General features: G+C 39.7%; 1 pseudogene; it reads left to right on the plus strand.

The window, feature by feature from the left end:
* Positions 1–15,404: 15,404 nt before the first annotated feature.
* LOC122013156 lies at positions 15,405–15,476 on the plus strand (annotated as a pseudogene).
* Positions 15,477–17,637: the final 2,161 nt, after the last annotated feature.

Genomic DNA, 17,637 nt, shown 5'->3' on the forward strand with positions numbered 1-17,637 from the left:
GAACAAAAATACTAAGCAATGTGGATGAATCATAACTATTCCAAAATTATTTCTACTATTCAAGCTCAAGTACTTAAGTGTAGTGTAAATAAGATCCTTAAGGTTAAGTCAAAACTTATACCAAACTCCATACAATACTTAGCTTATTTCATGCTACTAAAGATAGAGAAAGGAGATACACCAAACATACTAACACTATCTTGACAACACATGAACTAAGAAGATGCTAGTCATTTTGTTGTCGGACAAGTAGTAGAAAAAGTAGAATGTTTGATGTTCTCAAATATGCCTCAAAACTAGAAATATGAAACTCATAAAATGCGAATAAACAAAGTAAACTAATAAAATATGCAAAACAAAATAAAATGCAGAAAGAAAAGAAAACTCGACTCGACTCAGGTTGTGCAAACAGACATAACACCCCCCCCCAGACTTAAACTTTTCATCGTCTCGATAAAATCAATACGGGGGCGGGGTGGTGGATAAGGGGGTCCCCGATATGTGCCAAGGGAAAATCTAGGCATACCAGGAAGATGGCCAAGGTGTTGATGATATTGATAAAGGGCATCTATTTGTTGTCTAGTGATATCCATATCATCCATAAAATTTCTCATTCTTTCCTGGTCAACCTCATAATCCTGAACGAACCCTGTCACCTGACTATGGAAGTCCTTAGTAAATTGAAAATGGTCCTGTACCTCCCTAAACTAGTCGTCAGATAACTTGAAGCGACCCTCCAACAATTGTTATTGGGTATTTTGCTTCTCATAAAGGGAGTCTAAGGAGGCACGGAAGTCGGAAAAATCAAACCTAGAGGGTCCCGTGCTATAGGCAAAAGGGTGCCTAGGAGGTTCCGGATGTCCAGAAGACTACGGGAATCCTGATAACGAGGGCTCTTGGTGGTACTCGGTTTCTTCTATAATGGAGGGTACAGTCTCGGGGTGTAAATCAGTAATCACCGAGTTCGCGGGGTTATGAACTGAAGTGCGCTCAGGGCAAGGAAGGGGTAATGGAAAACCATTATTCCTAGGGAAGGCAAACTCATTCTCATCCCGACAAATCATCCTAATAGCAAGACAAGAATCAATATCAATCTTGTCATTATCATGAATCACCTCTAATCCATCAAGCTCACAACCCAGATTGAATGCTATTTGGGTGATCAATCCACCAAACACTATCATCCCCGAAGATACCTTAGCTGCCCTCAACAAAGTTTACAAAAAATGAAATCCGGAATCAAAATCTAATTTATTCAACATTGCCCAAATAGAATAGAGTTCTACCTTTCTAACCACCCCATCACTCTCTCCTCGACCAAAGATCGTTTTGCTCATCACTCGGTGAAGGTATCTAAAGGTCAGATTTTGCATACGGGATGCCTTGGCTCTAGAGGGTTCATAAGGGTCTTTTGATCCGGTTGTTAACATCCAAAATTCATTCCATCTCATTTCATCATCAAATCCATGGGCACCACCAATGGGTAAACCAAAATAATTATTAAAATCACTAAAAGTCCACCGAACTTCTTTATTCATCATCCTAAAAGTTATGACCCCTATGTAGTCATCCTCGGAAAAAAATTTAACATCAATCGAGCTCAAAAATTCAAGGACTAGGCGGGGGTAAGTCGGTGCATGAGCGTACATAATATCATTCCAATCTAAAGAACTAATCATCCAATCTACATCATCCCTAATTCCTAGCATATCCATAGTAATGGGATCCATATACTTAGTGCATATAATTTTTCTAGCAACAAGGATATCATATCTAGCTTTTTGTTCATGATTTCTAAAAATAATATTGAACTCATTTTCATTACCTTCGTCACGTGCCACCCTTTTTCCTTTGCCTTTTGAAGAAGAAGCCTTTCCTTTCCCTCTGTCGCCTCCCGGCGCATCTCCTTCGCCAGATCCACTGCTTCCTCGACGAAGTCTCTTCAAGATCTACGACATGGTGTGCAAGGTTTTGAGGAATTTCTTGTGGAGATGGGTCTTGAGGATGGGAGAGGAGGAGAAGGAGGGAAAAATAGGGAAGTTGCTTCTCTCTTTCCGGATTTGTGGCTTGAAGAAGTGTTAGATCTAGATGTAGATCTAAACAAAAATGAGCTCTAGAGGTGGGAATTAGGGTTTGATGAGGTGTAGTGGGGAGGAGAAGACTTTTTGGGAGAGAAGGAGATGGAAATTAGGGCTTTTGGAGGAGTAGGCGGCGCACACGGGTAGGGGCATGACCATGTATTATAGACACGGCTGGGTTAGGTGGGGTTTTGCACGGTCTTGCCGATTGGCACGACCTCCTCTTTTCACCCCTCGGCCAAAGTCGCATGATCGTGCCAATTGGCACGGCCAGTTTCTCCTTCTTCTCTGCATATGTCGCACGGTCGTGCCAATTGACACAACCAGTTTCTCCTTCTTCTCTGCATATGTTGCATGGACATGCCAATTGGCACGACCTGAGTCTTCTCCCTCTCTGGTGTTCTCGCACGACCGTGCCGATTGGCACGTCCCGTGTTCTTCTCTTCTCTGCATAGGCCACATGGCCGTGCAAGGTTACCGTGTTCTTCTCCCTCTCTGTCTTGACATCCACTTGCCAAATCTCATAATAGATAAAAGAATCCGGATAGACTTAAGCATGGCTACCGGTGAAAAAGTTTTCTTTTTCAACAAGCCTTGCTTTGAAAGTTTCAACCTTCCCGTCTATCCTCTTTTCCTATTGTAGACCTGTTTTCACTTAATAGCTTTTACACCATTTGGTGGTTCTACAAGCTCCCAGACTTTATTAGAATACATATATTCTAATTCTGTATTCATTGCTCTTTTCAAAGATGCTGCATTTTTATCTTAGAGTGTTTCGTCATATGTCCGGGAATTAGGTTCATATTCACCAGGGATCAAGTCCAAAGGCTCTCCCAAAATATGAATATTTTAGGTTGCCTAACAACCCTCCCACTACGATGAGACACCTTCTGCAATTGTGTATCATCTGTGATACGTGTTGCAGTTTCTTGTGATATTTCATCTTGTACAGTTGGTACTAGATTAGACGTGTCCTTTATTATTTCCTTAAGAACAAATTTACTTATGGACTTATGGTTTATTACATAGTACTCTTCTAAAAATCGTGCATTGGTGCTAACAATGACCTTATGATTTTTAGGACTATAAACCTCCTTTCATTTTTCTAGGATAACCTACAAACAAGTGAACTCCTGTCCTACTTATCAGTGTCTCTCATGTGCTAGACCATCTAAATTCGAATATGCTTCAGACTAGGCTTACACCCATTCTATAATTCTATGGGAGTAGAGAGTTCTGACTTAGAAGATACAATGTTCATTTCCGTTTCCAGAGTATATCCTCAAAACGAATTTGGTAATTTTCTGAATAACTCATCATCAATCTAATCATTTTCATAAGAGCCCTATACCTTATTTCTACTACACCATTCTGTTGGGGTGTACCAGGTGCAGTTAGTTGGGATTAAATCCCGACTTCTGATAAGTGACTCCTAAACTCTCCTAAGAGGTACTCACCACTACGATCTCACCGTAGTGTCTTGATACTTTTACCTTGACGTTTCTCCACATCAGCCTTGTACTCTTTAAACTTATAAAAGTACTTAGACTTGTGGTACATCAAGTAAATGTACCCGTATTTCGAATTGTCGTCTATAAAAGAGATGAAATATTCGAAACCACCTCTTGTCTGGATAGTCATAGGACCACACAAATCAGAATGAACCAATTTCAATATATCTTTGGCTCTATACCCCTTATACTTAAAAGTTTCTAGGTTATTTTTCCTTCCAAGTAAGACTCGCAGGTTGGAAAGATTTCCACTACCAATGAACCCAAGAGTTCATTGGTTATTATCCTTTGAATTCTACTTAAGTTAATATAACCTAGCCTTAGATGCCAAAGATATGATTGATTTATTTCCGAAGGTTGTTTTCTCTTAAAGTTAGAAGATGTGTCATTAATTCCATTTATTACATCATGGGAGTTATTGGATTATAGATTGTCAACCAACATACCAGAACAGATAAATTCCCTCTTTATCTTGATAACAACTTTGTTATTAAAAGAGGCAGAATATCAAGTTCTTTGATAGTTTAGAAACTAAAAACAAATTCTTTCTAAACTTAGTGCGTAAAGATAATTTCTCAAAATCCATATTTTATTCCTATCAGAGGATAAGCATCTCCTACTACAACAGCTGCTACTTTTACAGCAGTACCCATGTGGACGGTGATTTATATAGTTGTCGAGTTTTCTGGAACCCTTGCAATGATTTACAGGCATGATCAGTGGTTCATGTATCTACACACTAGATATCGGTAGATAACACCACTAAATATGTTTCATCAACTAATAAAATATACCATTATTGTTCTCAGTTCTAAGAGGGCAGTCTACCTTAATGTCCAAGTTTTCTAATCATTACAATTGGGACTACTAAGTCTATTCTATAGTATAACAACTAGGGGATTGATTAACATTTGAAATCCTAAGAATCACAAAAATATTTGGTCAAGACCAACATCTTAAAAATCCCCGTGAATTTTGTATGCCACGATAGTGTGGACGTATACAAAATCAAAGAGGAGATTTTATCCATTAATTTTATTATCTCGTCAACCTTACTTTATGACAAATAAAATTAATAGTTGGTCTGTCTTTGATCAAATATTTGGTCAAAACTTTGAATTTAAAATAACATTGATTCCTCAAACAATATTATTTAAATTCACCAACACCTCAAACACCGGGAATTATGCATGCCACGTTAGTGTGGACGTATACAAATTCAACATTCGTAAGAGGAGGGTCTTACCCATTAATTATCTTGTCAACCTTAAATTACCTCAAAGTCCATGAATTTAGTATGCCACGTTAGTGTGGACGTATACAAATTCAATTGTTTGTAAGAGGAAGTATTACCCATTTTATATTGTCAACCTAACTTTATGATAAATAAAATTACCTCAAACACCATGAATTTTGTATGCCACGTTAGTGTGGACGTATACAAATTCAAACATTTGTAAGAGGGGGATTTTACCTAACTTTATGACAAATCAATAGTTGGTATTGCTTTGGTCCCGCAAAACAATAGCAGTGACTCCGTTGGGGAGGATACTATTGAATGCGTCTAAGTGTATACCATTTCTTGATACTTAGTTCATTAAATAGGATTATGCCCCTTCAGTTGGAGAAGATCACACGCTCCTGAATAATTTCCTATAATCATCCATAAAGGAAGTTTGATCTAGTGATCCACAACAAACCCATCCGTTGTGGAGGGAGGCACTCAGAGCCAACACGCAAGCTTGTTGCATCACTTACAAACCAGTAATGGAGACCGTGGGATTTATATACTAATCCCTCTCCCACTTAGTTATTTAAAATGAGGAATTTTAACCTATGCTAGCATATAACACATGCACACACACAGTAAATAAAAGTAATAAATTTGGAAATTAATTTTCCAACTATTATGACATTTCCATCACTGTCCTCCGTGTGCTCCAACCCTAGCTGCTGCCATCTTTAGCCACCGCCATCGGGTCGAGCTATCGTATCTATCTTGCTTCTTATTCTGCTGCGTCTCTGGTCCTCCGATAGCACCACGCCTCGCAAGGATACGATCCGCGACAAATATAGAATGTTACATACATCGATCCTATATTCTATAAAGGAATGCACATGTATTCTAGATCGAACAAAAATAAAATTCTAAAAATAACACAGCTCCTGCTGTATTTGATACATACAATCATGCACATAAAATAATGCTCTTGACATGTCCAAGGGTCTAATCACACACAATATCTATATGCCATAATAGTTGGAGCTTGTAACCAAAGAGTTAGCACATCCTACTATTATCCTGCCTAAATTATGTATGACATGTGCATAATCTATTTGAAAACCAAACACACAGAGGCAAACTCTAGCTCTGATACCAATTGTTGGTTAGTCCTAGGAAAATCATACCAGTTTCACTGTACAAAAATTTTGTACAAGTGTTGAATATTTCCTTAAATAACCTATTGTGTTCTTTAGAAGTTAAATTAGGAATCGCAGACGGAACTTAACATCATTGATTCCAAATTTAACATATCTGTTCTTAATGGTTTAGATTTGAATCGCAAGCGGAACTTAACACTATTGATTCAAATCCACCTATGTTATTAATTTCATTAAATATTAATTTCCAAAATTGGCTTCCATGACTGTATGACGAGGCACATGGCCTTCTTGGATATGGGAGCAACCACCACCGCCTAGACAAAGCCTTTTAAGGAAAACTAATATTTAATTTCCATAAATAACTCTAGGTTTAACCAAAAAGAACAATCGAATCACAAATTCAAAAAAATAAAAGAAAAGAAACACAACTTCGAAACAAATCCGAAAACTCTAGAATCATATGCCTCTTGTGTTTGGTATTTCCAAAAATAACTATACAAAGAAAACTAGTATGATGTGGAAAATAATTACTAGTTATACCTTTCTTTGTAAGCAAATAACCTCTTGATCTTCTACTATATTTCTCTTCTTATCCCGGACGTTGTGTGGGAAACGATCTACCGCGATGAGAATACACCTAAGCCACCTTCTTCTCCAAGCAAGATTCGGCCACCATAATGTTGGTGCAGTGAGCACCAGATGATCGAACCTGAGTTTTGATTATGGCAAAGGGCTCAAAGTTAAGTGGTGGTGTTATCTAACAAAGTTCATGGAGCTTGCAGGAAAGTCCTAAGTGTTACTTAGGCAAAAGTCCTAGCTGCGGTTAGGCAGGTGAAAACCCTAGGGGGTGGTAACCCTAGGTCATAGGGGGTGGTAACCCTATGCGGAAAAGTCTTGGCAGGTCGATGGCTTCAGGCAAAAGTCCTAGGGGGTGGTAACCCTAGGTGGAAAGTCCTGGTGTCGCGAACCAGGTGGAAGTCTGAACTGGCCGGTGAAGCGGATGTTCAGCAGAAAGTCCGGAAGCATCGAGTGCCGAGCAAAAGTCCAGTCGATCTGGAGGATCGTACTGGCAACAGGTAAATCTCCTGAGTGGAGTAGGTGAGGACGCGTTCCCCGTAGAGGGAACAGTAGGCGTCGGGTCGACCTAGGGTTTCCGGTCGGAAACCCGAAGTCAGACTCGGACAGTCCGGAGACTGTCTATACTTTATTTTATGTGTACTATGCTAACTTTGTTTTGCAGGGTATGTGTTTTGGGACTAACACATTTTGCAGGAACAAAGGAGCAAGTTACAACTCGGATGAACAGTGTCCGAGGCGCCTCCATGGAGCTTGGAGGCGCCTCGGGTGCGAGCCAGGAAAAGGCCAGCGCAGCAGACTGGAGGCGCCTTGAATGGCGCTTGGAGGCGCCTGAGGCGGATAAGCTGCGACCAGTGCGGAGCTGATCCACACGCAGGTGACCCGGAGCTTAAGGGCTCCCTCGATTCAGTTGGAAGCACCCTGAACAAGCTACTTAAGCCTTGTTCGAGCAGCAGCTTGGATAGAACAAAAAATTACAATCTTCCTTCCTTGCTCTGCTCAAAGAATGCTCCGACAAAGCTGTTGCAATATTTCGACGACCAGGAGCTTCAAGTTTCCTATTATCGTTGTCGGTATAATTTTAATTATAGTTACATTTTGTAATTCATCTGTAATATCCATACGAAATTATAGTTGTTGCCCACGGAAAGCGATCAAGGATCGCGGGCCTTCGAGTAGGAGTCGACCTAGGCTCCGAACGAAGTAAACGACCGTGTTCTTGTGTTTATCTCTTTTATTCCGCTGCTTTAATTACTCTACGAACGTGTTACGATTCTGATAATCGAACGATTTAGCCGCGAGCGCTATTCACCCCCCCCCCCCTCTAGCGCGATCTCGATCCAACACATAATTCTCCAAGAGAAGTAGAGGTCCGGCCACCACCACCAAGCTCCAAGGGATGCTAGAAACAAAAACTCCTTTCTCTCCTTCTTCTCCTAGCTAGAGCCGTCCACCATTGATTGCTCTTGTGTTGATGCCACCGGCCACAAAGGAGAAAGAGAAGAGAAGAAGAAGAGACCCAGGGCCGGCCACTCCAAGGAGGAAAAGAGAGGAAGAAAAAGAATAGAGTCGTTAGCCATGAAGGCATCTCTACCCCCTCTTTTATAATCCTTGGTCTTGGCAAATAAGAAAATTTAAATAAAAACTTCCTTAATTCTTTTGCTATGAAAAGGAAAATTCATTTTAATTAAAAAAAATTCTTCTCATTAAACATCATGGCCGGCCACTTTAATCTCCAAAACAAAGAGAGTTTTAATTAACACAAGAATTAAAACTTCCTAATTTGTCTCCGGAAATTTATAAAAAATTTCTTCAATAATTTTTCCCTTCATGGTGGTTTGTAAAAAGGAAATTTTATAAATTAAAATCTTTCTTTTAAACATGTGGATGATTTCCAAAAAGGAAAGTTATCTCTAAAAATTAAAATCTCCTTTCAATCTATAAATAAGGAAAGACATCAAATCTTTTCTTAATCTTTTGTAGAAACTTATAAAATAAATATTTAATTTTTTAAAATCTCTTTTAAATCATGAACATGGTTAAAAAAGGAAAGTTTTCTCAAAATTAAAATCTACCTTTCAATCTACAAATAAGGAAATATTTTAAATCTTTTCTTAATCCTTTGTAGAATGCTATAAAAGAAAAGATTTAAATTTTAAACTCTCTTTTAAAACTATGATATCCACATTAAGAAAAAATTTTAAATAAAAATAAAATCCTTTTTAATATGGTCGGCCAATCAAGCTTGGGCTCCAAGCTATATCCGGCCAATTAACTTGGCTCAATCCTTTGATCTTGGCCGGCCCTAGCTTGGGTTTCAAGCTAGCTTGGCCGACCCCATTAGGATGGGAAAGAAGTGGGTATAGGTGGGTATAATTCTCTATATACAAAAGGTTACGATAGGGACCGAGAGGAGGAATTGGTTTTGGTCTCCCGATGAAATTATGCTTCCCGTGTTCGCCCCGGACACTTAACTTAATTTCATCAATAATAATTCATACCACTAAAGAATTATTATTGAACTACCATACCAATCCCAAATTATGTTTTTGGGCTCCTTCTTATTATGAGTATGTTAGTCTTCCTGTGTTTAAGATGTCGAATGTCCACTAATTAAATGAGTTACTGACAACTCACTTAATTAATATCTTAGTCCAAGAGTAGTACCACTCAACTTCATCGTCATGTTGGACTAAGTCCACCTGTAGGATTTAACATAACAATTCTTATGAGCTTCTCTTGGGGTCATTCTCAACCTAGATTACTAGGACACAGTTTCCTTCTATAATCAACAACACACACTATAATTAATATCATTTCCCAACTTATCGAGCTTATTGATTTATCGAGCTAAATCTCACCCATTGATAAGTCAAAGAAATAAATACTAAATATATGTGTTTGTTATTATATTAGGATTAAGAGCACACACTTCCATAATAACTAAGGTCTAGTTCTTTTATCAAGGCAGTATAAAAAGAACTTACCTAAAATGGTCCTACTCAATACACTTAGAGTGTACTAGTGTAATTTATTAGTAAAGATAAACTAATACCTAATTACACTATGACTATTCCAATGGTTTGTTCCTTTCCATCTTAGTCATGAGCAACTATTTATAATTTATAAAGAACTGATAACATGATCTTCTGTGTGTGACACCATACACTATGTTATCTACAATATAAATTAATTGAACGACTACACTTAACAAATAAATGTAGGTATTTGACCATTGTGATTCTTTATTTCTAAATAAATGTTTATACAAAAGCTAGGCTTTTAGTATACACTCTAACAATGGAAAAACTCCCTAAGTCCTGAAGTTTTGTTGGAATATTTGTCATAAATAGAGTGCTGCAATTCTCTGTTAATGCCACGGTCTCGAAGTCGCCCTTTTGCCTCTTGTTGGATAAAATTCCCTTTAAGAACTTTACGAACTTCGGCATTTGGTGCAGTGTGTCTATCAGTGGTACTTCTACACAAATTTCCTTAATCTTCTTCAAGAATCAGTTGAACTCTTCATCTTCTGGGATATTATCAGTTTCTGAGGTAAAATAATCATATGACTTTGTAGGGGAATTTGAAGAGTCTCTTCAACTTTCTTAGTGACCTCTGTTGGTTGGTCCTAGGAAGATCGTACCGGTTCCACTGCACAAAAATTTTATATAAGTCCTGAACCTTTTCTAACAACCTATTGTGTTCTTTAGAAATTAAATTCGTAATCGCAAACGGAATTTAACATTATTGATTCCAAATTTAACTTAAGCATTATTGTGTTCATAATGCTTAACATTATTGATCCAAATCCACCTATGTTATAATTCAATTAAATATTAATTTCTAAAATTGGCTTCCAGGACTACATGGCGAGGTACTAGGCCTTCTTGGGTATGGGATCATCCACCACCACCTAGACAAAGCCTTTTAAAGAAATCTAATATTTAATTTCCTTATATAACTCTAGGTTTAACCAAAAGGAACAATCGAATCACAAATTCGATAAAAACAAAACAAAATAAACACAACTTCGAATATCTAATCAGAAAATCTAGAATCACTAGCCTCTTTTGTTTGGAATTCATACAAAGAAAACTAGTATGATGCGGAAAACAATTACTAGTTATACCTTTCTTTGTAAGTAATAACTTCTTGATCTTCTACCGTATTCCTCTTCTTATCTCGGACGTTGTGTGGGCAACGATCTGCCGAGATGAGAACCACCAAGCCTCCTTTCTTCTAGCAAGATTCGGCCACCAACCAATGAGCTCCAAGGGATGCAAGAGCAAAACCTCCTTTCTCTCCTTCTTCTCCAAGCTAGAACCGGCCACTAAAAACCCCTCTAGTATTGATGTCGCCGGCCACCAAGGAAAAAGAGAAAAGGAGAAGAGCAAGGACTAGAGCCGACCACCACTAAGGAAAAGAGGGAGGAAAATAGAATAGAGTTGTATCTTATGAAGGCACCCCTCCCTCTCTTTTATAATCCTTAGTCTTGGCAAATAAGAAAAATTTAAATAAAAACTTCCTTATTTTCTTTGTCATGAAAAGGAAAATTTAATTGATTAAAAACAATTTCCTTTTCTTATATTAAGTGGCCGGCTACCTCATAGCTCCAAGCAAGGAAAGTTTTAATAACACAAGAATTAAAATTTCCTAATTTACTTCTGAAATTTTAAAAAATTTCTCTAATAATTTTTCCCTTCATGGTTGGTTATAAAAGGAAATTTTATAAATTAAAATTTCTCTATTAAAACATGTGGATAATTTCCAAAAAGGAAAGTTTTCTCTAAAATTAAAATCTTCCTTTCAATCTACAAATAAGGAAAGATATCAAATCTTTTCTTAACCTTTTGTAGAAACTTATAAAAGGAAATATTTAATTTTAAGACTCTCTTTTTAAATCATGAACATGATTACAAAAAAAAGGAAAGTTTTATAAAAAAAAATTAAAATCTTCCTTTTAACTACAAATAAGGAAAGATATCAAATCTTTCACTTAATCTTTTGTAGAAGGAAAGATTTAAATTTTAAACTCTCTTTTAAAATCATGATATCCACATAAGAATATATTTTAAATAAAATCCCTTTTATTTTTCTAGTTGTCGACCACCTAAGCTTGGGATCCAAGCTTTGGCCTGCCACCTTAAATTGGCTCCACCCTTAGCTTTGGCCGGCCCTAGCTTGGGCTCCAAGTTAGCTTGGCTGGCCACCTCAAGGTGGGTAGAAAGGTGGGTATGCGGTGGGTATAATTCTCTATATACAAGAGGCTATGATAGTGACCGAGAGGAGAAATTGGTTTTGGTCTCCTGATGAAATTAAACTTTCCGTGTTCGCCCCGAACACCCAACTTAATTTCATCAATAATAATTCATACCACTAAAGAATTATTATTGAACTACCGCACCAATCCCAATTATATTTTGGGCTCCTTCTTATTATGAGTGTGTTAGTCTCCCTGTATTTAAGATGTCGAATGCCCACTAATTAAATGAGTTACTGACAACTCTCTTTAATTAATATCTCAGTCCAAGAGTAGTACCACTCAACCTTTTTGTCATGTCGGACTAAGTCTACCTGCAGAGTTTAACATGACAATTCTTATGAGCTCCTCTTGGGGGCATTATCAACCTAGATTACTAGGACACAGTTTCCTTCTATAATTAACAACACACACTATAAGTAATATCATTTCCCAATTTATCGAGCATTTTGATTTATCAAGGTAAATCTCACCCTTTGATAAGTTAAAGAAATGAATACTAAATATATGTGTTTGTTATTATATTAGGATTAAGAGCACACACTTCTATAATAACTAAGGTCTTGTTCTTTTATTAAGTCAGCACAAAAAGAACTTACCTTAAATGGTCCTGCTCAATACACTCAGAGTGTACTAGTGTAATTTTATAGTTAAGATAAACTAATACCAAATTACACTACGACTATTCCAATGGTTTATTTCTATCCATCTTAGTCGTGAGCTACTATTTATTATTTATAAAAAACTGATAACATGATCTTCTGTGTGTGACACCACACACTATGTTATCTACAATATAAATTAATTGAACAACTACATTTAACATATAAATGTAGACATTTTTTACCAATGTGATTCTTTATTTCAAAATAAATGTTTACAAAAGCTAGGTTTTTAATATACACTCTAACAACCTCCTCTCCATCCCTATTCTGGATCTGATTGGGCATTAGGGGAGAGGGCTCTTCCCCTGAGTCAATTCCTTTCTGAGTAATGATTTGGGGGTCTCCCATAGTTCGTCCGCTCCTCAGCTCGATGCGGTTGCAGTGTTCCACTGGGTTTATATATAACTTTCCTGGAAATGTTCCCTGTGCTCTTGAGAAGGACTAGGCTATCTGAGCTATATGGTTGTCTTGCATCTTTTGGTGTTTCTCAAAATTTTCCATTCTTTGAGTCAACAGCTTAATCTCATTCTTCATCTCTTTTTGCTCTGAGAGAGCTTCCTTTAGCATCTTTTCAATTCTGGATGATTGTGAAGGTTGTTGTTGTTGATAAGTCTGTTGTCTAGATGAGTAGCTCTGCTGCCCAGGTGAGTAGCTTTGTTGTCCAGGTTGATAGCTTTGTTTTGCTGGCCTTTGTTCCTGATTGTTCCGGTATGAGAAATTCGGATGATTCCTCCATCTTGGGTTGTATGTGTTGGAGTACGGATTGTTTTGCCTTTGATTGTAGTTGACTATCGCATCACACTACTCAAATTGGTTTATCTGTGCTTGTATTGGCCATAGGGGGCAAGTATCTTGAGCATAATCCGTACTTCTGCAAGTTTCGCAAACACAAGCTATTGCATTGGTCGTGTTGTTGTTGTTCCCCATGGCCTCAAACTTCTTGGTCAGAGCGTCCAGTTTTGTAGACATTGTTGGTGCAACCTTGGTCAAGGTTGACCTGGGTGACCCGACTCGAGTTGACCTGACTCGAGGTATATTTTGATGTTTGACAAGAATGGAGAAGTTATATTTTGATGTTTGACAAGAATAGGAACTTGGGGGATTGTGGGTGCAACCTTTGGTCAAGGTTGACCTGGTTAACCCGACTTGAGTTGACCTGATTCGGGAAAAGTCCAAGTATGGAGACTTGGCACGGAAAGGTCCAAGCAGGGAGCTTGGCACGGGAAAAGTCCAAGTATGGAGACTTGGCACGGAAAAGTCCAAGCAGGGAGCTTGGCACGGGAAAAGTCCAAGCAGGGAGCTGGGCACGGGGAAAAGTCCAAGTATGGAAGCTTGGCATGGGAGGTCGGAGAGGGCTCGGTAGCTCGTTCTCTGGACTGGATGGAGTTGGAGAGGGCTCGGTAGCTCGTTCTCCGGACTAGGTCGGAGAGGGCTCGGTAGCTCGTTCTCCAGACTAGGTCAGAGAGGGCTCGGTAGCTCGTTCTCTGGACTGGACGTGGAAGTCGGAGAGGGTTCAGTAGCTCGTTCTCCGGACTAGGTCAGAGAGGGCTCGGTAGCTCGTTCTCTGGACTGGACGAAGTTGGAGAGGGCTCGGTAGCTCGTTCTCTGGACTGGACGAAGTTGGAGAGGGCTCGGTAGTTCGTTCTCTGGACTAGGCCAGAGAGGGCTCGGTAGCTCGTTCTCCGGACTAGGTCAGAGAGGGCTCGGTAGCTCGTTCTCTAGATCAGGAAGGCTTTAGGTTTAAGGCTGGGAAATTGGATCGGTCCAGTGATACTATGGGTATCTGGATCGGTCTGCTGACCGATCCAGTGATACTATGATTCTCACTGTGGGTCATCTGATCGGTCTGGTGATCGATCAGTAACCAAACAGATTGGGAGAAGGAATAGGAGGGATCGATCGGTGGACCGATCCACCTATGGCCTGATCGGTCCACAGACCGATCAGGGCTCTGCAACCAACTCTCTATGAGAGTTGGGATCGGTCTGGGGACCAATCAGCCTAGGGCCTGATCGGTCCCCTGACTGATCAGATCTGCCCTGGACCGATCAGGGTGGAGCCTGATCGGTCCAGGTCTAGTCGTTGAGTCACAACGGCTAGATTTCTGTGTCTCTGTCTTCTTCTTCGCAGGTTCATATAAATCAAGATGTGGAGGGCCTCTACAGAGGTGGTTGACTTCTTCTTGCTCCTGCGATCTGAGCTTTGCTGAGCTCTCCATTACTGAAGCTTCGTGTGAGCTTCCCTCGGCTGGGTCTCCAACTGAATAGTTGCTGCTGTGATTGGCATCCGTGAAGTTGCTGCTTCATCAACAGTCGACGAGAAGGCAAGCAAACTAGTGTTTTTACATTCATATTGTTCTTGGCTTCTTGCTGTATTTTTTGTACTCTGATCTTGCTGTTGCAAGAGAAATTGTGGCGAGGTTTCTCCACCCAGAAGGAGTTTTCATTAGCCGGTTTTCCGGGGTCTCATCCACCGACGGATAGATAGGATTCGTCCACCTTACGGACACACCGAGGAGTAGGAGTATCATCTCCGAACCTTGTTATATCATCATGTTTGAGGTTTGATCTTCTCCATTTTCATTTCTACTTTTTATTTCCGCTGCGCTAACTCAAATTGTAGGAAGAAACGAGAATTTGGGGTCGGCTATTCACACCCCCCTCTCTAGCCGCGTCCGAAGGTCCTAACAGACATGAGTGTGACTGCATCTACGTCGAATTTTCCTAACGCCTTTATTGGATTCCCTGAGAAAGAACCACCAGATCTTTCAGTTTCCCACTGATGGTGGTTCTGTGCCACATTCTCTATGATCTCTTCGGCTTCATCAATGCTCTTGTTCATTAGTGCTCCTCCTGTTGCAGAGTCGAGGGATACCTTCGTGTGATAGTTGATTCCATTGTAGAAGGTGTGTAGAACCACCCATTTCTCAAGGCCATGATGGGGGCACTGCCTCAACATACTTTTGAATCTATCCCAGGCTTCAAATAATAATTCTGAGTCTATCTATTTGAAGCTAGCGATCAAGTTCCTCATGTGGGCAGTTTTGCTCGGTGGGTAGAACTTGTCTAGAAATTTCTGCTCACACTGCTCCCAAGATGATATGCTATTTGCTGGAAGGGAATTTAGCCACTGCTTGGCTTTGTCTTTCAGGGAAAATATGAAAAGAAGCAATATCACTGATTCTGGAGGAACTCCATTCACTTTCATAGTACCGCATATCTCATAGAGAAGCTCTAAGTGATGGTTTGGATCATCGTGCAATCCTCCTCCGAATTGATTTTGTTGAACCATGTAGATCACTGCAGGCTTGATTTCAAAATTGTTGGCTTCGATTGGCAGTCAAGTGATGTTTGGTCGAATCCCTCATGCATAAGGTGCTGCATACTCCTTCAATAGTTTGTCAGTCATCTTTGAAGATTCTTATGCTGCCTGAAATACTTTTTGTAGGTTTCTTCTTCTCAGGAAAGTCCTATTAATCTCTGGATCGAACGGTAGAAGTTGTCCTGAAAGATTAGCTCTATGCATGCAAAAACAATATATGGAATAAAATACAGAAAATAAAGGAAAATAAAAATAGAATTATTTATCTCTAAAATACAGAATGTTAAGAAAAAGGGAAAATAAAGGAAAAACTAAGTCTAGTCTAATCTAATTGATTCTTGCTAATGTTATAGACGCAGTCCCCGGCAACGGCGCTAAAAACTTGTTACGCTTCCGCAAGTGCACGGATTCATCGTCAGTAATAAGATTATCGATCGCATGAGGACTGATTATAAGCACTAGCAATGGTTCACCTAAGATTAGCTAAACTATCGATGGTTGTGAGTTATCTAAAGAAAAGGGAATAAGAAGCGAAAACGAGAACTAGTGAAGAGAGAGTAATTTACTTAATTATGACGAGTTCTAGGAGTTCGATTTCATTGTGGTGGTATTGATATATCACATTCTTTCCTTTACTCATTGTTCATCAACATGCATTCGTCGGAAGTTGAAGTATCTATTCTTAGGTACCAAATAAAGAAGATCCCTATAAAATCCTGTTACGATTAACCCCTGTCACTAGGGCACCTCGGTAGATCACAAGGACACTACTCTAATTGGTGTCACTAAGGATAGAGATAAAGAGCTTAGTTTGGTCTCTTACTTCCTTATGGAGGAATTGTCTTTCCTTTCAAGGAAGTACCCTAAATGTCCGTGAACGGGTTACCCCTATCACTAGGGCCCCTCGGGTGTACGATCTAGGATATTCTCTCTACGAGATAGGCAATTCCTACACAATTGATTAACACGATATAGAGATCGAGTAGTCGAAACAAAGCATACAAAATCATCCAATGAAATAGAGGCAAAAGTACGAGTCTTACATCAAACCAATCCACAACTACTTTCTCATCCTAGAATAAAGATTCTACTCCATAGACACCGGATAAAAACCCGAAAACATAATATTAAGCATACAATTCTCAAACAAGAAGAGAGAAAGAGAAAAGACGCTTATCCAACGACGACGTGTGATCTTCGGATCCAATCCTTTGCTTCTGGAGTTGATGTGGTGATGAAGGATCGCTGGACGGATGTCCTGGATGGCGTAGAACGGAACCAAGTCGATTCTCTCCCTGACAGCTCACTTCCCGTCTCTCCTCCCTTTGAGGAAAAGGGTTAAAACCCTTTTATAGGCTAGGGCGCGACTACGGCGGCACGACCGTGTAAGGATGGCACGACCGTGCCCTTTCTTGTCTCTGGCTGTGCTGCATGGCTGTGCCAATTGGCACGATGATCTGTCGCTGGGCCGAGCGGGAAGGCCACTTGGTCGGAAGCTCACTGTATGTATGGTTGACTGATGTGGAGTCTGCTGCTAGGCCAAGCGGGGGAGCCGCTCGGTTTAACTTCTACATGTCATTTGAGCGTCGGTTTGATTACTCCGTGTCGAAGACGGTGGGTTTGCTCTTAATCCCTGATCGACGTATGACTCGCCCGACCAGCCAACACCATCCACCCGTTAACTATCTTGACTTTGACCTTCACCGTGGTAGCAGGATGGGCCCCTCCTAATCACCGCATCACACATGAACTTCAAAAGAAAGATAATATTGATGTCCAACAAATTCGTTTTAGCGATAATGTAGTTGAATTTGTTCATAAAAGCATTATCGGTGTCAATA

This window comes from Zingiber officinale, chromosome 8A, assembly GCF_018446385.1.
Source record: "Zingiber officinale cultivar Zhangliang chromosome 8A, Zo_v1.1, whole genome shotgun sequence".
Lineage (NCBI taxonomy): Eukaryota > Viridiplantae > Streptophyta > Magnoliopsida > Zingiberales > Zingiberaceae > Zingiber > Zingiber officinale.